The sequence below is a fragment of the Schistocerca serialis genome, chromosome 5, assembly GCF_023864345.2.
Source record: "Schistocerca serialis cubense isolate TAMUIC-IGC-003099 chromosome 5, iqSchSeri2.2, whole genome shotgun sequence".
NCBI lineage: Eukaryota > Metazoa > Arthropoda > Insecta > Orthoptera > Acrididae > Schistocerca > Schistocerca serialis.
The window spans coordinates 648,990,552-649,012,262 of NC_064642.1; the positions used below are offsets into that span (position 1 = coordinate 648,990,552).

General features: G+C 44.4%; 1 protein-coding gene and 1 pseudogene across 1 annotated transcript in view; one reads left to right on the forward strand and one right to left on the reverse strand.

The window, feature by feature from the left end:
* Positions 1–21,711, reverse strand: part of LOC126480883 (ras-related and estrogen-regulated growth inhibitor) — a 395,339-nt gene that overhangs the window by 365,850 nt on the left and 7,778 nt on the right. The gene's annotated exons all lie outside the window — the stretch shown is intronic.
* LOC126482531 (5S ribosomal RNA) lies at positions 5,932–6,049 on the forward strand (annotated as a pseudogene).

The window sequence follows — 21,711 nt, forward strand, 5'->3', positions numbered from 1 at the left end:
TGATACAGCACCATGTGCACTGATCAGCCAGAACATTATTACCACCTGTCTAGTAGCCGGTATGTCCACCTTAGGCACGGATACAGCGTCGACGCATCGCAGCATGGAATAAATGAGGCCTTGGTAGGTCGCTGAAGGTAGTTGGCCCCACATCTGCACATCCAAGTCACCTAATTCCCGAGAATTTCACGGAGTGGGGCGATGAGCACTGTCGACACGTTCAGTCAGGTCCCAGATGTGCTTGATCGGGTTCACATCAAGTGAGTTGGGGGGCCAGCACATCAATTCGAATTCGCTACTGTCTTCCTTGAACCACTCCATAACACTCATGGCCTTCTGACATAACGCATTATTTTGTAGAAAAATACTAAAAATGATCGTTATGCAGTTTTGGCCGTCGTAGTGCCTTGCAGGATCTCCGCTAGACTCAAGGATGCCAACCTGATTATTCCCCAGAGTGTAAAAGAGATGCCGCCAGCTTGCCTGCGTCCCGCAGTACATGTGTCAAGGATCTGTTCCCCTGGAAGACTAGGGATTCGTGCCCTCTCTTCGCCATTATGAATAAGGTACCGGGATTCATCATACCATGCAACGCTCTGCCACTGCCCCAACGTCCCGTGCTGATGATTACGTGTCCATTTCAATCGTAGTTGCCGATGACGTGGTGTTAATATTGGCACATGCATGGGTCGTCGGCTGTAGAGGCCTATCGTTGTGAGGAATGTTGGGTGCACCGTGTGTGCGGACACAGTTGTACTCTGCCCAGCGTTAAAGTCTGTTGTTAGTTCATCTACGGTTCACCGCCTCTCCTGTTTTACCAGTCTACGACGTCCAGCATCTGTAATCAGGGGTGGCCGGCCAACCACACGACGCCTGTACGTGGTTTCACCTTGGTTTCGTCACGTGTTGAAGACACTGCAGCAGTCCTCGAACACCCGGTGAATCGTGCAGTTTCCGAAATGTTCGTGCCGAGGCTCCTTGCGATCAGAATCTGCTTTCGCTCACGCTCAGATACTTCCCTATAGCCGCGCGGGATTAGCCGTGCGGTCTTCGGCGCTGCAGTCATGGACTGTGCGGTTGGTCCCGGCGGAGGTTCGAGTCCTCCCTCGGGCATGGGTGTGTGTGTTTGTCCTTACGATAATTTGGGTTAAGTAGTGTGTAAGCTTAAGGACTGATGACCTTAGCGGTTAAGTCCTATAAGATTTCACCCACATTTGAACATTTCACCCTTCCCTATAGTAAACACGAACAGCACGCTCAGTGATATTACATGCACCGTTCGTGTGTCTGACTAATAGTCATTTCTCGCCAGATGACGCTGCTGTTACCTGGACAGGTCATAATGTTCTTTCTTATCAATGTAAATGCTGCACATGACTTTTCTGTTACGTATGTGGCATGAAGCTGCAGCAAAAATATTGCTTTTGTAATCATAGAAAATTACAAAGCCTATGGGATTATGAGGTTTTTCAGTATAATTTTGTTCGCATGTTTAGTGAGTGAAGTGCCAAGACATTGCAAATATCGTGCAGTTATGCTTCTCGTACGGACTGGCAACGCCTCTTCAATAAGATCATTACCGAAGTTATCTTCGAAGTCTTGAAAGCGCTATAGCAACTTGTTACCGTAACACAAAAGTACAGAAAATTTGTACTCTCATTGAAAAGTCGGAAATTTTATAAAGTTATTTCGTTGTCAAATATTGCTTAACATTTTTAAATATAAATGGGATTCGGAAATTAAATAAAGTGACAAATTCACTTACATCAAGTAATATCGTTAAGATTATTTTATGCTTTTCCAGAGGATAAATTAGTAACTGTCACAAAGAAGGACTCGAGTTATGAAACCCGCCTCATTACACACTGACCCATATGCTCGCATAGTGCATCGCAGTCGACTTTTCCATAATCGTTGCGGTTCGTGGTCTGCACTTGATATTTCAATGGTCTTAGCCAACAGGTCTTAAAGCGATACAAATATTATTTCCTCTCCATTATTAGAGCAAAATCATCTCTAGTTGGCATTGTGCGTGAATAAAAAGTAGCACCTGGATGTAGAGGGTGCAAGGAAAATTTGGAAGATAATAATACACTCCTGGAAATTGAAATAAGAACACCGTGAATTCATTGTCCCAGGAAGGGGAAACTTTATTGACACATTCCTGGGGTCAGATACATCACATGATCACACTGACAGAACCATAGGCACATAGACACAGGCAACAGAGCATGCACAATGTCGGCACTAGTACAGTGTATATCCACATTTCGCAGCAATGCAGGCTGCTATTCACCCATGGAGACGATCGTAGAGATGCTGGATGTAGTCCTGTGGAACGGCTTACCATGCCATTTCCACCTGGCGCCTTAGTTGGACCAGCGTTCGTGCTGGACGTGCAGACCGCGTGAGACGACGCTTCATCCAGTCCCAAACATGCTCAATGGGGGACAGATCCGGAGATCTTGCTGGCCAGGGTAGTTGACTTACACCTTCTAGAGCACGTTGGGTGGCACGGGATACATGCGGACGTGCATTGTCCTGTTGGAACAGCAAGTTCCCTTGCCGGTCTAGGAATGGTAGAACGATGGGTTCGATGACGGTTTGGATGTACCGTGCACTATTCAGTGTCCCCTCGACGATCACCAGTGGTGTACGGCCAGTGTAGCAGATCGCTCCCCACACCATGATGCCGGGTGTTGGCCATGTGTGCCTCGGTCGTATGCAGTCCTGATTGTGGCGCTCACCTGCACGGCGCCAAACACGCATACGACCATCATTGGCACCAAGGCAGAAGCGACTCTCATCGCTGAAGACGACACGTCTCCATTTGTCCCTCCATTCACGCCTGTCGCGACACCACTGGCGGGCTGCACGATGTTGGGGCGTGAGCGGAAGACGGCCTAACGGTGTGCGGGACCGTAGCCCAGCTTCATGGAGACGGTTGCGAATGGTCCTCGCCGATACCCCAGGAGCAACAGTGTCCCTAATTTACTGGGAAGTGGCGGTGCGGTCCCCTACGGCACTGCGTAGGATCCTACGGTCTTGGCGTGCATCCGTGCGTCGCTGCGGTCCGGTCCCAGGTCGAGGGGCACGTGCACCTTCCGCCGACCACTGGCGACAACAACGATGTACTGTGGAGACCTCACGCCCCACGTGTTGAGCAATTCGGCGGTACGTCCACCCGGTCTCCCGCATGCCCACTATACGCCCTCGCTCAAAGTCCGTCAACTGCACATACGGTTCACGTCCACGCTGTCGCGGCATGCTACCAGTGTTAAAGACTGCGATGGAGCTCCGTATGCCACGACAAACTGGCTGACACTGACGGCGGCGGTGCACAAATGCTGCGCAGCTAGCGCCATTCGACGGCCAACACCGCGGTTCCTGGTGTGTCCGCTGTGCCGTGCGTGTGATCATTGCTTGTACAGCCCTCTCGCAGTGTCCGGAGCAAGTATGGTGGGTCTGACACACCGGTGTCAATGTGTTGTTTCTTCCATTTCCAGGAGTGTATGTTATAGAGCTGGGCGTTAAAACTGTAGCATCATGAACCATAGAAAACAATGGAATTTTACTTACTGTGCACATTAAGTACAAGTGGATGAACACATGACTAAATTTCTAGGTCATTTTGGGGTATGGTGTTATATTGTGTGCATCGTTTAGTACACAGAACTGGCTGCCACTTTTGGCAGCAACGTGGGCCTAACCTGGCTGGAAATAGAGCCGTACTGATCGGGGAATGACAGGAGGAGGTCTGGCATTCCGTGCTGTTTTAGCTCTGCAGCAGAGCTGGTCAGCCGCAGTGGGTGGCGAACTGTGGCGTGCCCGTCGCTCGACAACTCATAGCCACATTTTTCCAGTGGGTGAGAGACTTGCAGAACGTGCTGGACGTGCCAACAGTCCGGGTAGAGCAAGACAGAATGGGACTATACTTAAATTACAACGTCTTGGAGACATCGAAGATAGTGCAGATCCATTGGTCTTAACGCTTGAAAAACGTGACGGATGATGTCCAGATTATTAGATATTCGAACTAATGATGATCGTCTAGTGCACTCACTCTAATCCCTACCATCATGTCTGAAGCTGGATACATGTGGTGGTGATGAATTAAAACTGTCAAGATCCGTTCTTAGGAGCTTTTACTCACGGACAGCATGTATGCTGAACCTGGACTCGTCTGAAAAGACCTTGTGTTGGTTATTAGACTAGTTGACGGCCTGCAACCAACCTGTTTGTGTCCTAGACACACTGGACATGCACTTAGAGTCATGGCCTCGGGCGCAATTTCATATGACAGCAGGTGCACCCTCGTGTTATCCCACTCACCTAGACTGAATATTTGTACCTCACAAGGGAACCTCCCCATCGCACCCCCCACAGATTTAGTTATAAATTGACACAGTGGATAGGCCTTGAAAAACTGAACACAGATAAATCGAGAAAACAGGAAGAAGTTGTGTGGAACTATGAAAAAAATAAACAAAATATACAAACTGAGTAGTCCATGCACAAGGTACGCAACATCAAGGAGAATGTGAGCTTACGAGCGCTGTGGTCCCGTGGATAATTTCAGACAATTATCAAACGTCAGGCACTCACACATAATCAACTTCGCTCTCCAAAACTCCAGGACATGTTCAGATTTGCTTGTACATATGCAGGATTTGACGGTTTACACAAGGAACAATTTGAAAACGTTAAAAACCGTTAAAACATCTGTTTTGACAGAGCACAGGGAAAACTGTGCGACTGTGAAACTATTGCATTCATTTGTTGCAGTTTATGTGATACACTCTTATGTTTTCATCACTTTTTTGGGAGTGATTATCACATCCACAAGAAAACCTAAATCGGGCAAGGTAGAAGAATATTTTTACCCATTCGCCAGGTGTGCAAGTTAGGTGGGTCGACAACATATTCCTGTCATGTGATGCACATGCCGTCACCAGTGTCGTATAGAATATATCAGACGTGTTTTCCTGTGGAGGAATCGGTTGACCTATGACCTTGCGATCAAATGTTTTCGGTTCCTATTGGAGAGGATCGTCCTTTCGTCTACTAATCGCACGGTTTTGCGGTGCGGTCACAAAACACAGACACTAAACTTATTACAGTGAACAGAGACGTCAATTAACGAACGGACAGATCGTAACTTTGCGAAAATAAAGAAAGTAAAATTTTCACTCGGACCAAGGACCTCTAATTCCGCAGCTGCTCACTCTAACCACGGGACCACGGCGCTCCTCAGCTTGCATTGTCCTTGATGTTGCCTATCTTGCACATGGACTACTCAGTTTGTATATTTTGCTTATTTTTTCGTAGTTCCATACAACTTCTTCCTGTTTTCTCGATTGATCTGTGTTCAGTTTTCCAAGGCCTATCCACTGTGTCAATTTATAACTACATCTGTGGGGGGTGCGATGGGGAGGTTCCCTTGTCAGTCTGGTGATTAGACCTGTTTGTTGTGCTGCTCGATTGCCATATCTGTCTCTTATTGAGCGCATTTGGGACATCATCGATCGACAACTCCAGCGTCATCCACAACCAGCATTAACTGTCCCCGTATTGACTGACCAAGTGCAGCAGGCATGGAACTCCATCCCACCGACTAATATTCGACATCTGCACAACAAAATGGCTCAAATGGCTGTGTGTACTGTGGGACTTAATATCTGAGGTCATCAGTCCCCTAGAACTTAGAACTACTTAAACCTAACCTAAGAACATCACACACATCCGTGTCCGAGGCAGGATTCGAATCTGCGACCGTAGCGATCGCGCGGTTCCAGACTGAAGCGCCTACAACCGCTCGGCCACTAACGGCCGGTGTCTGTACAACACAATGCAATGCATGCAAGTTTGCATACTCGCATTCAACATTCTTGCGGTTAGATCCGTAATTAATATACAAGTATTTCCCATTTGGGCAACGGCCTTGCCGCAGTGGATACACCGGTTCCCGTCAGAGCACCGAAGTTAAGCGCTGTCGGGCGTGGTCGGCACTTGGATGGGTGACCATCCGGGCCGCCATGTGCTGTTGCCATTTTTCGGGGTGCACTCAGCCTCGTGATGCCAACTGAGGAGCTACTCGACCGAATAGTAGCGGCTCCGGTCAAAGAAAACCATCATACCGACCGGGAGAGCGGTGTGCTGACCACACGCCCCTCCCACCCGCATCCTCATCTGAGAATGACATGGCGGTCGGATGGTCCCGATGGGCCACTTGTGGCCAATTTGCAATGGGTTATGTCGTGCTTTTGTTAACCTGTGATCTTGCAATCTTAATCGCTTAAATACGTTACCTACACAAGTGTATTCTCGAAATTTTATTAATTATTTTTTGGTGTCACTACTTATTTGCCGTCAGTATAGGTCTGTGTTGTGAACGACCTTGCCGCAGTGGTAACACCGGTTCCCGCCAGATCACCGAAGTTAAGTGCTCTCGGGCTGGGCTAGTACTTGTATGGATGACCATCCGGTCTGCCGAGCGCTGTTGGCGGGCGGGGTGCACTCAGCCCTTGTGAGGCAAACTGAGGAGCTACTTGATTGAGAAGCAGCGGCTCCGGTCTCTGAAACTGACATACGGACGGGAGAACGGTGTGCTAACCACATGCCTCTCCATATCCACAACCAGTGACGTCTATGGTTGAGGGTGACACGGCGGTCGGTCGGTTCCGCTGGGCCTTCAGTGCCTGTTAAAAAAAAAAAAAAAGGCTCAAATGGCTCTAAACACTATGGGACGTAACATCTGATGTCATCAGTCTCCTAGACATAGAACTACTTAAGCCTAACTAACTTAAGGATATCACACACATCCACGCCCGAGCCAGAATTCGAACCTGCGACCGTAACAGTCGTGTGGTTCCGGACTGAAGCGCCTAGAACTGCTCGGTCACAGCGGCCGGCTCATGGTCCGTTCAGGAGGAGTGTAGTTTAGTTTTATACGTCTGTGAATTGTATTTTCTTGATTCCACTCAAACGTGTTGCACATTAACAATGTAACGTGACAAAAAACGGTGATGCGTTTGAAAATAATAAATAATGAGGGCGAAAGTTGTCAAGACAGCACCTACGGTGAGCGGTGGCGGTGTGGTCGGCGGCTGCACGGCGCAGGGCGGCGCGGCGCCCCCCCTGGGAAGCCGCGGTGGCCCCGGCTGTTCGCTGCTGGCAAGCAAACGCCGTCCTCCCGCTGCTGCCCCAGATCTCTCCTCTGTCAGACGGCCAGGCCATTCTCCCAGATAACAGACACACTAGTCTAAACTGCCGCGCAGCCAAACTCCACTTAGCCTCCATACCGAATTCGCCACTGTCACATTGAGAATTTGGACCTTTGCGCAGACGTACTACCACCTTTCTGCCATAGCTCCATCGCCGTTGGCTGCTGTAAGGCGCCTCGCGCAACATTTCATACTGCCTTTGCCACCTTCTTTTCCATAAATTCTGATGAGAAAATTTTATCAAAATTGAAATAATGGCAAGAAAAAAGTTGTTAAAATTCTCCGATGTATTAATTAAAAATGAGGTAAGAGAACACTGAAGTCACTGTTTGCGGAAAATGTCTACTACTTGGTATCGAGGTAAAATAATTTCTTTTATACAACGTGTTTGTGAGACACATCAACACTTTAAGTACTTTAGTAGATAATCGTTCTCCATTGTGGTACCATTTTAGACATATTATTCACGGACTATTGCAACGCCTCACTCGTGCGTACACGAGACAATGACTTCGCTCTGCTGCTGGTATTTTGGTATTTTCCAAATCCTCGTTTTATGCTCTTTCCTCTCCCATACAATAACTGGGAGCATTTACTCATGTCGTCACAAAAGACAGGGTATTTCAAATAAAATCCTGCGATTTCACAAGACTATATGTTCTAAGGGAATGAAGTTGGTAACTTGAATTTTAAGAGATTTCGTTGGCACCAGTTGCAAGTTGCCGCTAGGTGTTTCGCTGCCGTAGCTACCTCGTTCACTCGCTCGCTCACTACTCAATGCTCATCGAGTCTAATAATACACCAACCGAACACATTTTGGGTTTTCTGTTTCAACAGGTGCAGCTCGACAATAGCTGTGTGACACGATTTTCGTCGAGAGGACGGCACTGCGCCTCCTGCAGCCCACAGCACTCGTTGTTGGTTCAAATGGTTCAAATGGCTCTGAGCACTATGGGACTCAACTGCTGTGGTCATAAGTCCCCTAGAACTTAGAACTGCTTAAACCTAACTAACCTAAGGACAGCACACAACACCCAGCCATCACGAGGCAGAGAAAATCCCTGACCCCGCCAGGAATCGAACCCGGGAACCCGGGCGTGGGAAGCGAGAACGCTACCGCACGACCACGAGATGCGGGCTCTCGTTGTTGGTACTTGCCGTTTCAAGACAGTGGTTGTTCAGGTAACGGTTACCCGCAGACGTATTCCTTATAGCTTTTCAAGAAGTAAAAGAGCCCATTAACGGAGTTTGGTACCTAGTCCACAGAAGCTGGTCGGAATTTGGCCATTCCTCATTCACAGCGTGTTTTGTGACGACATTGATAGTGTTCCAAATCGTATAGTACTCATTTCCAACAAGTCACGATGATGATAAACAGCAACGTACAGATCATATCATGGTATTAAACAAAAACGTGTACAGTTTTGTCACTCCGTTCCGAGCGCGAAGATGGAAGATTATTTCCTTTAAGCTTATTCTTCAGTGATGAGACTCTGATCCATTCAAGTGGAAAAGTGAAGCACTGTAACTTAAGCAACCATATACCATAATTGAGTTCGTGACAGTCTCCAAGGCTTCGTGCGTTTTGTGCCTTTTCCCGAGACTTTCTTCTTTTTTTCTTCCTTTCGTTTTCTTAACCGTGATCACGTAATTGCAGACGCTACAGGTTTGATTTTTTCATAATTTCAAAAAAAAAAAATACTGAAAATCTCCGTTTTCAGCAAGACGGAAAACAACCGCATTAATGACTGCATGTAAGAGCATTTCTTAAAAGTGAGTTGCCTCTATAACAAACTGGCGTATGAATTTCGGAAATGCGCCATTGGCCTGCAAGAATGCCTAGTCTCATCTAATTGTGGGGCTTTGTGAAAGACTATACCTGTGTGACTCCCTTTCCAACAACTGTGAATTAACTGAGGCGCCGGCCGGCCGTGGTCGTCGTGCGGCTATGGTCGCAGGTTCGAATCCTGCCTCGGGCATGGATGTGTGTGATGTCCTTAGGTTGGTTAGGTTTAAGTAGTTCTAAGTTCTAGGGGACTGATGACCTCAGATGTTAAGTCCCATAGAGCTCAGAGCCATTTGAACCATTTTTGAACTGCGGTGCCCCAGAGCACTAGCAGCAGTGAGTGCAATCACCCCATACATGCTCACGAAATGTTGGACGAGTCTAGCTCTGACCTGGATGTTTGTCGCACATGCGGTGTAGAGCATAGCGAACATTTCTAGAAATTAATCGTTTACATTTGTCTAGAACGTGATTGTAAAAATCACCTCAAGGCTGCATGTGTGTTGTTTTGGCTTTCCTATATACTGAGTAAGTCCTTCCGACAATCATTTCTTTTTCGCTTTCTTCACATTCTTCATGCAGCCATTTCAGCTTCCCCGCACGTCCTAATCATTTCATTCTTCAGTAAGGGTGACTTCTTATGCTGGAAGTCTTCGTCCACCAATGCTGCTAATTAATCAAAATTTTAGTGGTGGTGGGTTTTGTTGTTGTGGTCTTCAGTCCTGAGACTGGTTTGATGCAGCTCTCCATGCTACTCTATCCTGTGCAAGCTTTTTCATCTCCCAGTACCTACTGCAACCTACATCCTTCTGAATCTGCTTAGTGTATTCATCTCTTGGTCTCCCTCTACGATTTTTACCCTCCACGCTGCCCTCCAATACTAAATTGGTGATCCCTTGATGCCTCAGAACATGTCCTACCAACCGATCCCTTCTTCTGGTCAAGTTGTGCCACAAACTTCTCTTCTCCCCAATCCTATTCAATACTTCCTCATTAGTTATGTGATCTACCCATCTAATCTTCAGCATTCTTCTGTAGCACCACATTTCGAAAGCTTCTATTCTCTTCTTGTCCAAACTATTTATCGTCCATGTTTCACTTCCATACATGGCTACACTCCATACGAATACTTTCAGAAATGACTTCCTGACACTTAAATCAATACTGGATGTTAACAAATTTCTCTTCTTCAGAAACGCTTTCCTTGCCATTGCCAGCCTACATTTTATATCCTCTCTACTTCGACCATCATCAGTTATTTTGCTCCCCAAATAGCAAAACTCCTTTACTACTTTAAGTGCCTCATTTCCTAATCTAATTCCCTCAGCATCACCCGACTTAATTAGACTACATTCCATTATCCTTGTTTTGCTTTTGTTGATTTTCATCTTATATCCTCCTTTCAAGACACTGTCCATTCCATTCAACTGCTCTTCCAAGTCCTTTGCTGTCTCTGACAGAATTACAATGTCATCGGCGAACCTCAAAGTTTTTATTTCTTCTCCATGAATTTTAATACCTACTCCGAATTTTTCTTTTGTTTCCTTTACTGCTTGCTCAATATACAGATTGAACAACATCGGGGAGAGGCTACAACCCTGTCTTACTCCCTTCCCAACCACTGCTTCCCTTTCATGTCCCTCGACTCTTATAACTGCCATCTGGTTTCTGTACAAATTGTAAATAGCCTTGCGCTCCCTGTAATTTACCCCTGCCACCTTTAGAATTTGAAAGAGAGTATTCCAGTCAACATTGTCAAAAGCTTTCTCTAAGTCTACAAATGCTAGAAACGTAGGTTTGCCTTTCCTTAATCTTTCTTCTAAGATAAGTCGTAAGGTCAGTATTGCCTCACGTGTTCCAGTGTTTCTACAGAATCCAAACTGGTCTTCCCCGAGGTTGGCTTCTACTAGTTTTTCCATTCGTCTGTAAAGAATTCGTGTTAGTATTTTGCAGCTGTGACTTATTAAGCTGATAGTTCGGTAATTTTCACATCTGTCAACACCTGCTTTCTTTGGGATTGGAATTATTATATTCTTCTTGAAGTCTGAGGGTATTTCGCCTGTTTCATACATCTTGCTCACCAGATGGTAGAGTTTTGTCAGGACTGGCTCTCCCACGGCCGTCAGTAGTTCTAATGGAATGTTGTCTACTCCGGGGGCCTTCTTTCGACTCAGGTCTTTCAGTGCTCTGTCAAACTCTTCGCGCAGTATCATATCTCCCATTTCATCTTCATCTACATCCTCTTCCATTTCCATAATATTGTCCTCAAGTACATCGCCCTTGTATAGACCCTCTATATACTCCTTCCACCTTTCTGCTTTCCCTTCTTTGCTTAGAACTGGGTTTCCATCTGAGCTCTTGATATTCATACAAGTCTTTCTCTTATCTCCAAAGGTCTCTTTAATTTTCCTGTAGGCGGTATCTATCTTACCCCTAGTGAGATAGGCCTCTACATCCTTACATTTGTCCTCTAGCCATCCCTGCTTAGCCATTTTGCACTTCCTGTCGATCTCATTTTTGAGACGTTTGTATTCCTTTTTGCCTGTTTCACTTACTGCATTTTTATATTTTCTCCTTTCATCAATTAAATTCAATATTTCTTCTGTTACCCAAGGATTTCTACTAGCCCTCGTCTTTTTTCCTACTTGATCCTCTGCTGCCTTCACTACTTCATCCCTCAAAGCTACCCATTCTTCTTCTACTGTATTTATTTCCCCCATTCCTGTCAATTGCTCCCTTATGCTCTCCCTGAATCTCTGTACAACCTCTGGTTCTTTTAGTTTATCCAGGTCCCATCTCCTTAAATTCCCACCTTTTTGCAGTTTCTTCAGTTTTAATCTACAGGTCATAACCAATAGATTGTGGTCAGAGTCCACATCTGCCCCTGGAAATGTCTTACAATTTAAAACCTGGTTCCTAAATCTCTGTCTTACCATTATATAATCTATCTGATGCATGTGCATACACGTAAAATGAAAGGGTTCTTTTGAAAATAAAAATCTTGTACTCCTAAGCGTAAATTAAAAAAAATTGTATCTTCATTCATGTAGAAAATAAAATCTTATGAAATCCGATGAATCTCTTTGAGCCATCTTGTTTTCCATTACTGAGTCTGCATAGCTTCATTCTCTTTCCGCCTCTATAGCTAGAAAGATGTCGATACACCAATTTCTGGAGTGATGCAGGTCTGCTTATCTACTATTCAGTCTACACTATTATATGAAGACATATCGTTGTTTAACGTTGTAATGAAAAATCTGGAAGTCGTCTTAATCGATTTACTTCAAATTTTTACATGATATTCAATGACCCTTCACACAGACATAAGCTAAATATATACAAGGGAAACAGTTGTTACCAAAAATCTTGTGAATTTTCTGACCGATTTGTTTCAAATTTTTGCGCTATATCCAGAGGACCGACACAGACTATAAGATTTCTAAATCCATATAATGTAAAAGCATGTATGTAATATGTAAAAGGGAAATGTTGTCATCAGAAATTTCAAAAACTTCTCGATTGATTTCCTTCCAGTTTTTGCACGTTACTGTAATGAATATTCGGATGGACATAAGTTATGGTTTTTAAGATATATAATAAATAGGCCCACATAAAATTCAAAAGGAAAAGTTGTTAGCAAATATATATAATATGGAAATGATCTTAGCAAAACTCTCGAGAAGTTTGCGGCCGATTTATTTCAAATATTTCACAATACTTAATAAACACTCGGACGGACGTATGCAATATATTTTTTAAGCAATAATGTATAGGTTCTCTATTAAAACCGACTGCAAGAAAGGAAATGTTTGCTGTGCTCTGCTGTGAAAACGTGGGGGTTTGTTTTGTTTCATGCACAGAAAACTGCATCATTTGTGACTTATCGACTTGTAACTACAATACTTCTACGGAATCTGACTTTGCAATAACTATAAAGAAGGCTGAAGGTCAGAGGGTGGGAGAGTGGGAGAGAGAGGGGGAGCAGGAGGGGGGGGGACGGGGAGGTGGACAGTGATGGGGGAGGAAATGGACATAAAGAGGGAGAAGGAGCAGATGGACACAGAGAGGCGGGGTGGGGAAATTGAAGGGGCAGGAAGGGATTGACAGACAAAGGGGCGAGAAGGACGGTGAGAGGAGTAGGAGGAGTTCAAAGAGAGGAAGAGAAGAAGATGGATAGACAGAGGAAGGAAGGAGAAGAAGATTAGGACATATATCCAATTTCCAATCATATTAACTAATATGGAGATGCACCAAGTGTCTAGGGATGCCGGCACGGTAGCTGCACGGTAGCTCAGCGTGTTCGGTCTGATGGTTAGCTCTCTGTAATATAAACTGAGTGAACGGATCAACGAAGAACCTAAACGGGTGTCATCGGATGTCCGCCACGAACAAATTCAACGAACAATATAGAACAAAATGAGAAAAAAGGTAGCGTTTTTGATAAATAATCTAAACGTTCTCGGGCCTGGGTTCAAAACCCACCACCACTAAAATTTTGATTAATTAGCAGCATTGGTGGACGAAGACTTCCAGCATAAGAAGTCACCCTTACTGAAGAATGAAATGATTAGGACGTGCGGGGAAGCTGAAATGGCTGCATGAAGAATGTGAAGAAAGCGAAAAAGAAATGATTGTCGGAAGGACTTACTCAGTATATAGGAAAGCCAAAACAACCTTCTGTGACATTAAAAGCAAAGGTGGTAACATTAACCCATTACTGGCCATTGTACCTTTTTTGGGACACGTATATTTTACTTATTTCTACATAATCAGTGGAGATTTTAGCCTTTGTTGTTGCACCTGTAGGTTCAGTTAACTGCTATAGTGCCTGTAAATGTAAAATAAATAACTTTTTTCTAAGTACTTCACGTCAGGAAAATTATAAACTTGCCGATTTTTTGTTCTCGCACTTGGCAGCACTGTATGTCTGCTGGTAGTTCCTGGACGACAATGAGCTGTGATTTAGTTGTCTGGGCGTGTTTGTTATGAACATACGGATGTCCGTGTAAGATTAAGTATACTTCAGATTTTTTCAATAAGTGCAATATCAATATGTTTTAGGTGTCCCATTAATGGGACAATGGCATGTTACACTATCATTTATTGTTGATGTGCCCTATTCTTGTATAAACGTATTATACAGAGAAGAATTGCATTTTACGTTCTTTATATCCCCTTTTTTCCATATTCGATTCAAATTTTACGATTCCAACGGGATAAAAACATGCCGCATGGACTTACACTTGAAGAAATTCTGCCGGCCGGAATGGCCGTGCGGTTCTAGGCGCTACAGTCTGGAACCGAGCGACCGCTCCGGTCGCAGGTTCGAATCCTGCCTCGGGCATGGATGTGTTTGATGTCCTTAGGTTAGTTAGGTTTAATTAGTTCTAAGTTCTAGGCGACTGATGACCTCAGAAGTTAAGTCGCGTAGTGCTCAGAGCCATTTGAACCATTGTTTTTTTTTAAGAAATTCTAGCAGAACTAGAGAACCATCAAGAGAGTGACGATGAAGATGATGACGTAGAATTGGCGATTATTCCACCCGATGCAGATGTAATAACAGATGAAGACATTCACGAAAATGTACTGAACAATGAGTCTGTTGTACAAGATGCAGCCGGTACTTTAGAGGTCATAAGCAGCAGAGATGAAGCTAATGCTACAGTTGTACCTCCAGAAGCCAAAAAAAGGAAAGCGTTAGGAGATGGAGCAGAAAGTGGTACGTTTGTTGGTGTACACGACAAGTGTTTTGCTTTATTTGATACTGAATAGACATTCAATAATATTAAAACATTCTTTATTTATTGTTTGTGTTGTTTCTTACAATATTATGCATGGAGAATAAGGTTGTGAATTTGGATAGCGCATTTGGCCAATGTCCCAAAAATGGGACGGTCTGTAGTTTTTATTCTAATAAACTGAAAATTTTTAAAACAACTTTTTTATTCAGTTAATCACTCAATGTAACGTATTTATGTATAAAAGTTTGGAAAAAATGATCCGATAGAGTTTTGGCCAGTAATTGGTTAAGAGATCAATGGGAATTCCACTGTTAAATGCAGAGCAGAAGGCGGATACGTGGAAACAGTAAACTGAACGCCTCTATGAGGAGGAAGAATTGTCTGATGTGACAGAAGAGGAAACAGGAGTCGATTTAAAAGATACTGGGGATCCAGTATTAGAATCAGAAGTGAAGAGAGCTGCGGACTATTTAAGATCAAATAAGGCAGAAGAGATAGATAACATTCCATCAGAATTTCTAAAAGTGTTGGAGGAAGTGACAACAAAACGACTATTCACGTTGGTGTGTAGAATGTATGAGTTTGGCATCATACCGTCTAACTTTCGGAACAATATCATTCACACAATTCCGAAGACTGCAATAGCTGACAAGTGCGAGAATTATCGCACAATCAGCTTAACAGCTCTTGCATCCAAGTAGCCGACAAGAATAATATACAGGAGAAAGGGAAAGAAAATTAAGAATATGTTAGACGCCGATCAGTTTGGCTTTATAAAAGGTGAAGGCACCAGTGAGGCAATTCTACCGTTGCTCAAAAAATGGTTCAAATGGGTCTGACCACTATGGGACTTAACATCTGAGGTCATCAGTCCCCTAGTACTTAGAACTACTTAACCCCAACCAACCTAAAGACATCACACACATCCATGCCCAAGGCACGATTCGAACCTGCGATCGTAGCAGTCGCACGGTTCCGGACTGAAGCGCCTAGAACCGCTTGGCCACCGCGGCCGGCTCTGACGTTGCGGTTGATAATGGAAGCAAGACTAAAAAAATATCGACTTGTTCATAGGATATATCAACCTGGAAAATGCGTTCGACAACGTAAAATTGTGCAAGAAGTTCGTAATTCTGAGAAAAACGGGGTTAAGCTGTGGGGAGAGAGGGATACTACATAATATGTACAAGAGCCAAGAGGGAATAAAAAGAGTGGACGACCAAGAACCAGTTGCTCGGATTAAAAAGGGTGTAAGGCAGAGATGTAGTCTTTCGCCCGTGCAGTTAAATCTGTACATTGAAGAAGCAATTATGGAAATAAAAGAAAGGTTCAGGAATGGAATTAAGATTCTAGGTGAAAGAATATCAATGATACGATTCGCTGATTACATTGCTATCCTGAGTGAAAGTGAAGAAGAATTACATGATATGAAGAATGGAATGGACAGTCTAATGAGTACAGAATATGGACTGAGAGTAAATCGAAGAAAGATAAAGGTAAGGAGAAGTAGCAGAATGAGAAAAGCGAGAAACTTAATATAAAAAGTGATGATCACAAAATAAATGAATTTAAGGAATTCTGCTTCCTAGGCATTAAAATAACCAATGACGAACGGAGCAAGGAGGACATCAAAAGCAGAGTATGAATGGCAAAAAGGACATTTCGGCCCGAGTCTACTAGTATCAAACATACGCCTTAATTTGAAGAATAAATTCTGAGAATTTACGTTTGGAGCACAGCATTGCATGATAGTGAAACATGCACTGTAGGTACACCGAAACAGAAGAGAATCGAACTAGTTGAGATGTAGTGCTACAGACGAATGTTGAAACGTAAGTGGACTGATAAGAAAATACTGACAAAGAGAAGGGACAGGATGTTAGCACATCGGTTAAGACTCCAGAGAATTACTTCCATGGTGCTAGAAGGAGATACAGAGAGCAAAAACTGTGTAGGAAGACAGATTTGAATACAGCCTGCAAATAATTCAGACCGTACGTTACCAGTGCTATTCTGAGATGGAGTGGTTCGCACAAGAGAGGAATACGTGGTGGGTCAGAAGACAGATGACACAAAGAAAAAATCAATTACGAAGCATTGTCTGATTCGCTTGTGTTCTATAACTACAGATTGTGAGCCATTGTAACCTTAGTTCTCAGCCTTATGCCACACGAAGTTAGAGATGCCCCCGTTATATTTCTTAACTTGTAGCATCAGCCCCGGTTATAAAACTGGTCCTAAAGCGCCACATCTTTTCGGTCGCAAAGAGTACGCATTTATAGCTCGTTTCTACTGCCAACGATGCCACCACTTCTGCTCTTGTTGAGGAACAAATTGTTCAAACGGCTAGCACTATGGGACTTATAACATCTGAGGTCATCAGTCCCCTAGAACTTAGAACTACTTAAACCTAACTAAGCTAAGGACATCACACACATCCATGCCCGAGGCAGGGTTGGAACCTGCGACCGTAGCGGTCCCGCGGTTTCAAACTGTAGCGCCTAGAACCACTAGGCCACCCCGGCCGGCTGTTGAGGAACACTGTCGGCGCTTTACGACATGCCGAATACCGAGAAACCGCGAGTTTCAGAGTTGTTAACGCCTTCAGTAGAAGTGGTAGGTTGCCTAAAGCAAGTATTTTTTTTTCTTTCTGACCGGAGAATTCATCAAAATGTAAAAGATAATGAATCCTAGGTAGTCCTGCAGACAACTGACGACGACTTACTGCCTGTCTCGATGTTCCACAAACAGGTGAATTGCCAAATTTAGGATGTGGGAACCTTGTACATGTTTCACAAATAGCGTGTACCAAGTTTTCACGTTGGAAACTGCTGTGCTACTTTAACATCCGTTGTTGCTTGTTTAGCAATGGTGACGTGGTTCTGCTAATAATATTTATTGATGGAGCCGCATTTGTGGGGGAATTACGAATTATTGTAGATTTGTTACCTGCAAGATCAATATAGAACGTACAAATACATAACGAAACAAAATCATTCTATTTTGATAATACAGGTATACAAGCGTCTACTCCGGCTACGACTCTAAATACAATGTAAGGCAATCAGATTTTTTAGTTTTGTTTCGGATTATCGTTTCTGTAACCTCTCGGAATATGGATTGTTGCGTCTTCCTCCGTAGGCGCATTGTATCGTGTACGGTACTTGCATTAACACATAAATTTATAATTAGATGTTTTGTGTGATTCACAGACAGAGCAAGAATTAGGAACCGTGCTTTTTGTAACGTGGTGTAGTATCTGAAACACTGCACGGGCGGGGAAGGCGGTCGTGGTCCCTGTCCAGCCATCGAAGCTGGAGGCCTCCCCTGTCGAAGCACGCGACCGCCGGTTCGTTTCTCGAGACGGGCCACGGCTGACCCTGTTCAAAGAAGCCAGGGCTCCAGCTCAGCAGTACCAATCACTCACTACCCCAAGTACCCAGAATTTACTCTTCCTACATCATTTCTTTATTTTCAAATTTTTTCCTGAACGATTTCAGTTCAATTCAGTCGTGCATATCTAAATGTCCTTGATCCTCAGTATCGTGTTAAATAATTCATTGGATTTATACAACCGTCTGTTGGGTGACATCTATGGACTGTGCATTCTAAATTTCAGTCGAACGATGGAGATGTGCGAAGTATGCATATTCCCTCATTTACGTATGTCAGCTAAAAGTGGTGTCCGAAACAGATGAAGGATACATTAAAATCACAGAGCCTTAAAAAGGTAGTATGTTAGCCAAAAAAAACTTAAAAATATAGCTACTATAGAAGTGAACATTAATGAACTATAAATACACTACTGCCCATTAAAATTGCTACACCAAGAACAAATGCAGATGATAAACGGGTATTCATTGGACACGTATATTATACTAGAACTGACATGTGATTACATTTTCACGCAATTTGCGTGCATAGATCCTGAGAAATCAGTACCAAGAACAACCACCCCTGGCATTAATAACGGCCTTTATACGCCTGGGCATTGAGTCAAACAGAGCTTGGATGGCGTGTACACGGTCAACTGCCCATGCAGGTTCAATGCTCGGCCACCATTGACCAGACGTTTCCAATTGGTGAGAGATCTGGAGAATGTGCTGGCCAGGGCAGTAGTCGAACATTTTCTGTATCCAGAAAGGCCCGTACAGGACCTGCAACATGCGGTCGAGCATTATCCTGCTGAAATGTAGGCTTTCGCAGGGATCGAATGAAGGGTAGAGCCACGGGTCGTAACACGTCTGAAATGTAACGTCAAAGTGCCGTAAATGCGAATAAGAGGTGACCGAGACGTGTAACCAATGGCACCCCATACCATCACGCCGGGTGATAGGCCAGTATGGCAATGACGAATACAGGCTTCCAATGTGCGATCACCGCGATGTCGACAAACGCGGATGCGATCATCCTGATGCTGTAAACAGAACCTGGATTTATCCGAATAAATTACCTTTTGCCATTCGTGCACTCAGGTTCGTCGTTGAGTACCCCATCGTAGACGCTCCTGTCTGTGATGCAGCGTCAAGGGTAACCGCAGACATAGTCTCCGAGCTGATAGTCCATGCTGCTGCAAACATCGTCAAACTGTTCGCGCAGATGGTTGTTGTCTTGCAAACGTCCCTATCTGTTGACTTAGTGATCGAGACGTGGCTGCACGACCCGTTACAGCCATGGGGATAAGATGCCTGTCATCTCGACTACTAGTGATACGAGGCAGTTGGGATCCAGCACGGCGTTCCGTATTACCCTCCTGAACCCACCGATTCCATATTATGCTGACAGTCATTGGATCTCGACCAACGCGAGCAGCAACGTCGCGATATGATAAACCACAATCGCGATAGGCTACAATCTGACATTTATCAAAGTCGGAAACGTGATGGTACACATTTCTCTTCCTTACACGAGGCATCACAACAACGTTTCACCAGGCAACGCCGGTGAACTGCTGTCTGTGTATGAGAAATCGGTTAGAAACTTTCCTCATGTCAGCACGTTGTAGGTGTCGCCACCAGCGCCAACCTTGTGTGAATGCTCTGGAAAGCTAATCATTTGCATATCACAGCACCTTCTTCCTGTCTGTTAAATTTCGCGTCTGTAGCACGTCATCTTCGTGGTGTAGAAATTTTAATGGCCAGTAGTGTATTTATGTAGATTATGACGTCTTCTAATACACAAATGAACAAATTTTGAATGGGGTGGTCTATACATACAGAGCCGGCCGGAGTGGCCGAGCGGTTATAGGCACTACAGTCAGGAACCGCGCGACCGCTAGGGTCGCAGGTTCGAATCCTGCCTCGATCATGGATGTTTGTGGTGTACTTAGGTTTAAATAGTTCTAAGTCTAGGGGACTGATGACCTCAGAAGTTGAGTCCCATAGTGCTCAGAGCTATTTGAACCTTTATACAGGGGCAGGGCATGTTTGAAGTACCCTCTGTTCACCCGCTAACCCGGCGTCGTGACTATTAGTTATCAGAGTACGTGGCATGTCACGCCTAGCCTGCTGTGCGGTCACTGCTGAATTGTTCGCTCGTCCTCGGCAATATTAAGGTATTATGGGAAACTGATCCGCAGGAGAGCGTATTTGCAAAGGTTGGACGGTAGAAAATGCCTCCATTGCTCAGACTCAACGTTTGTTACACCATGGGTAACATGCATAACGTGAAAATAACAGGCGCAGAGACAGTTGCCCGGCACGCCGCACTAATGCGGCTGAGTGCGTATAACAAGTGTGCACCGCCGCCTGCCCCACTGCCTTTTACCTGCTAACGTACGCCCGCAGCCGCAACAGCTGTCTCTGCAGTGGATCTTGCGCACGGCCGGCTAAGTGTACGACCTCTTCGTTTCCATATGCGTCGATGTATCTCTGTGATGTCTGGAGCAGAGTTGTAAATCTACCCTAGGCTGCTGTAGACAATCATGACTAAACGCAGACTATGGTAGTTTTCCTAGTAGTCTTGGTCAGTTAAGATCGTAACCGCCTTAGCTGTACGATAGGCGTGTTGCATATCTATTGTGTGTTAACTCATTTCGATTGTCTTGTTTGCGTATATGACCGCTGCCTCACTAGATTCCCCTGGAAACCGGAGGTGGAGAACCGTTTGCAAACTGAGTGAGGTTATGTAACTGCCAACGTAACGCATGGAACATCTTACTTCTGCATACTTATACTCCTGTCTGTTTCTTAAAAAACAGTATTTCTTGCAAAATCGTAACTGCCAACGTTTAATTCACATTTGCCTCGAAAATTCACATTTTCTTCGGTAATTTGGCATCCTTAGTTGATACGGGGATAAATTTCGTCACGTCGAACTCTGGTGAAATGCATATGACGATAAGAGATAAATAATGTAAATCCACTATCGTAATGGTTATGGGTGTTACTTGTCATCGTACTGTAAGCAAACACTTGGAGGCAAGGATTGTTACAATGATTGTCGAAAACGAGTAAGAGATGTATTGAAATAAATGGGAGTAGCTTGGTCATAAGTTACATTAAGAAGTATCTTGATTCAAATGGCTCTGAGCACTATGGGACTCAACTGCTGAGGTCATTAGTCCCCTAGAACTTAGAACTAGTTAAACCTAACTAACCTAAGGACATCACAAACATCCATGCCTGAGGCAGGATTCGAACCTGCAACCGTAGCGGTCTTGCGGTTCCAGACTGCAGCGCCTTTAACCGCACGGCCACTTCGGCCGGCAAGAAGTATCTCTTTTATTTCTTAATGGTGACTAGTTTAGGACACAACATGTCCATTTTCATAGCATCCGACAAATAAAATTACAGTTGGTATGACAATATTACACAAACGAGAATACATAATTGCAACACTTTTTTTCCTTTGTTGAATTTCTATTCCCCATCCGGGGCAGATTCGCAGCAGCATATACCTTGCTCTTCAGCCAAAAGACAATCTTACAACAAAAGACATTTAAAATTACAAAGGAGAAAAT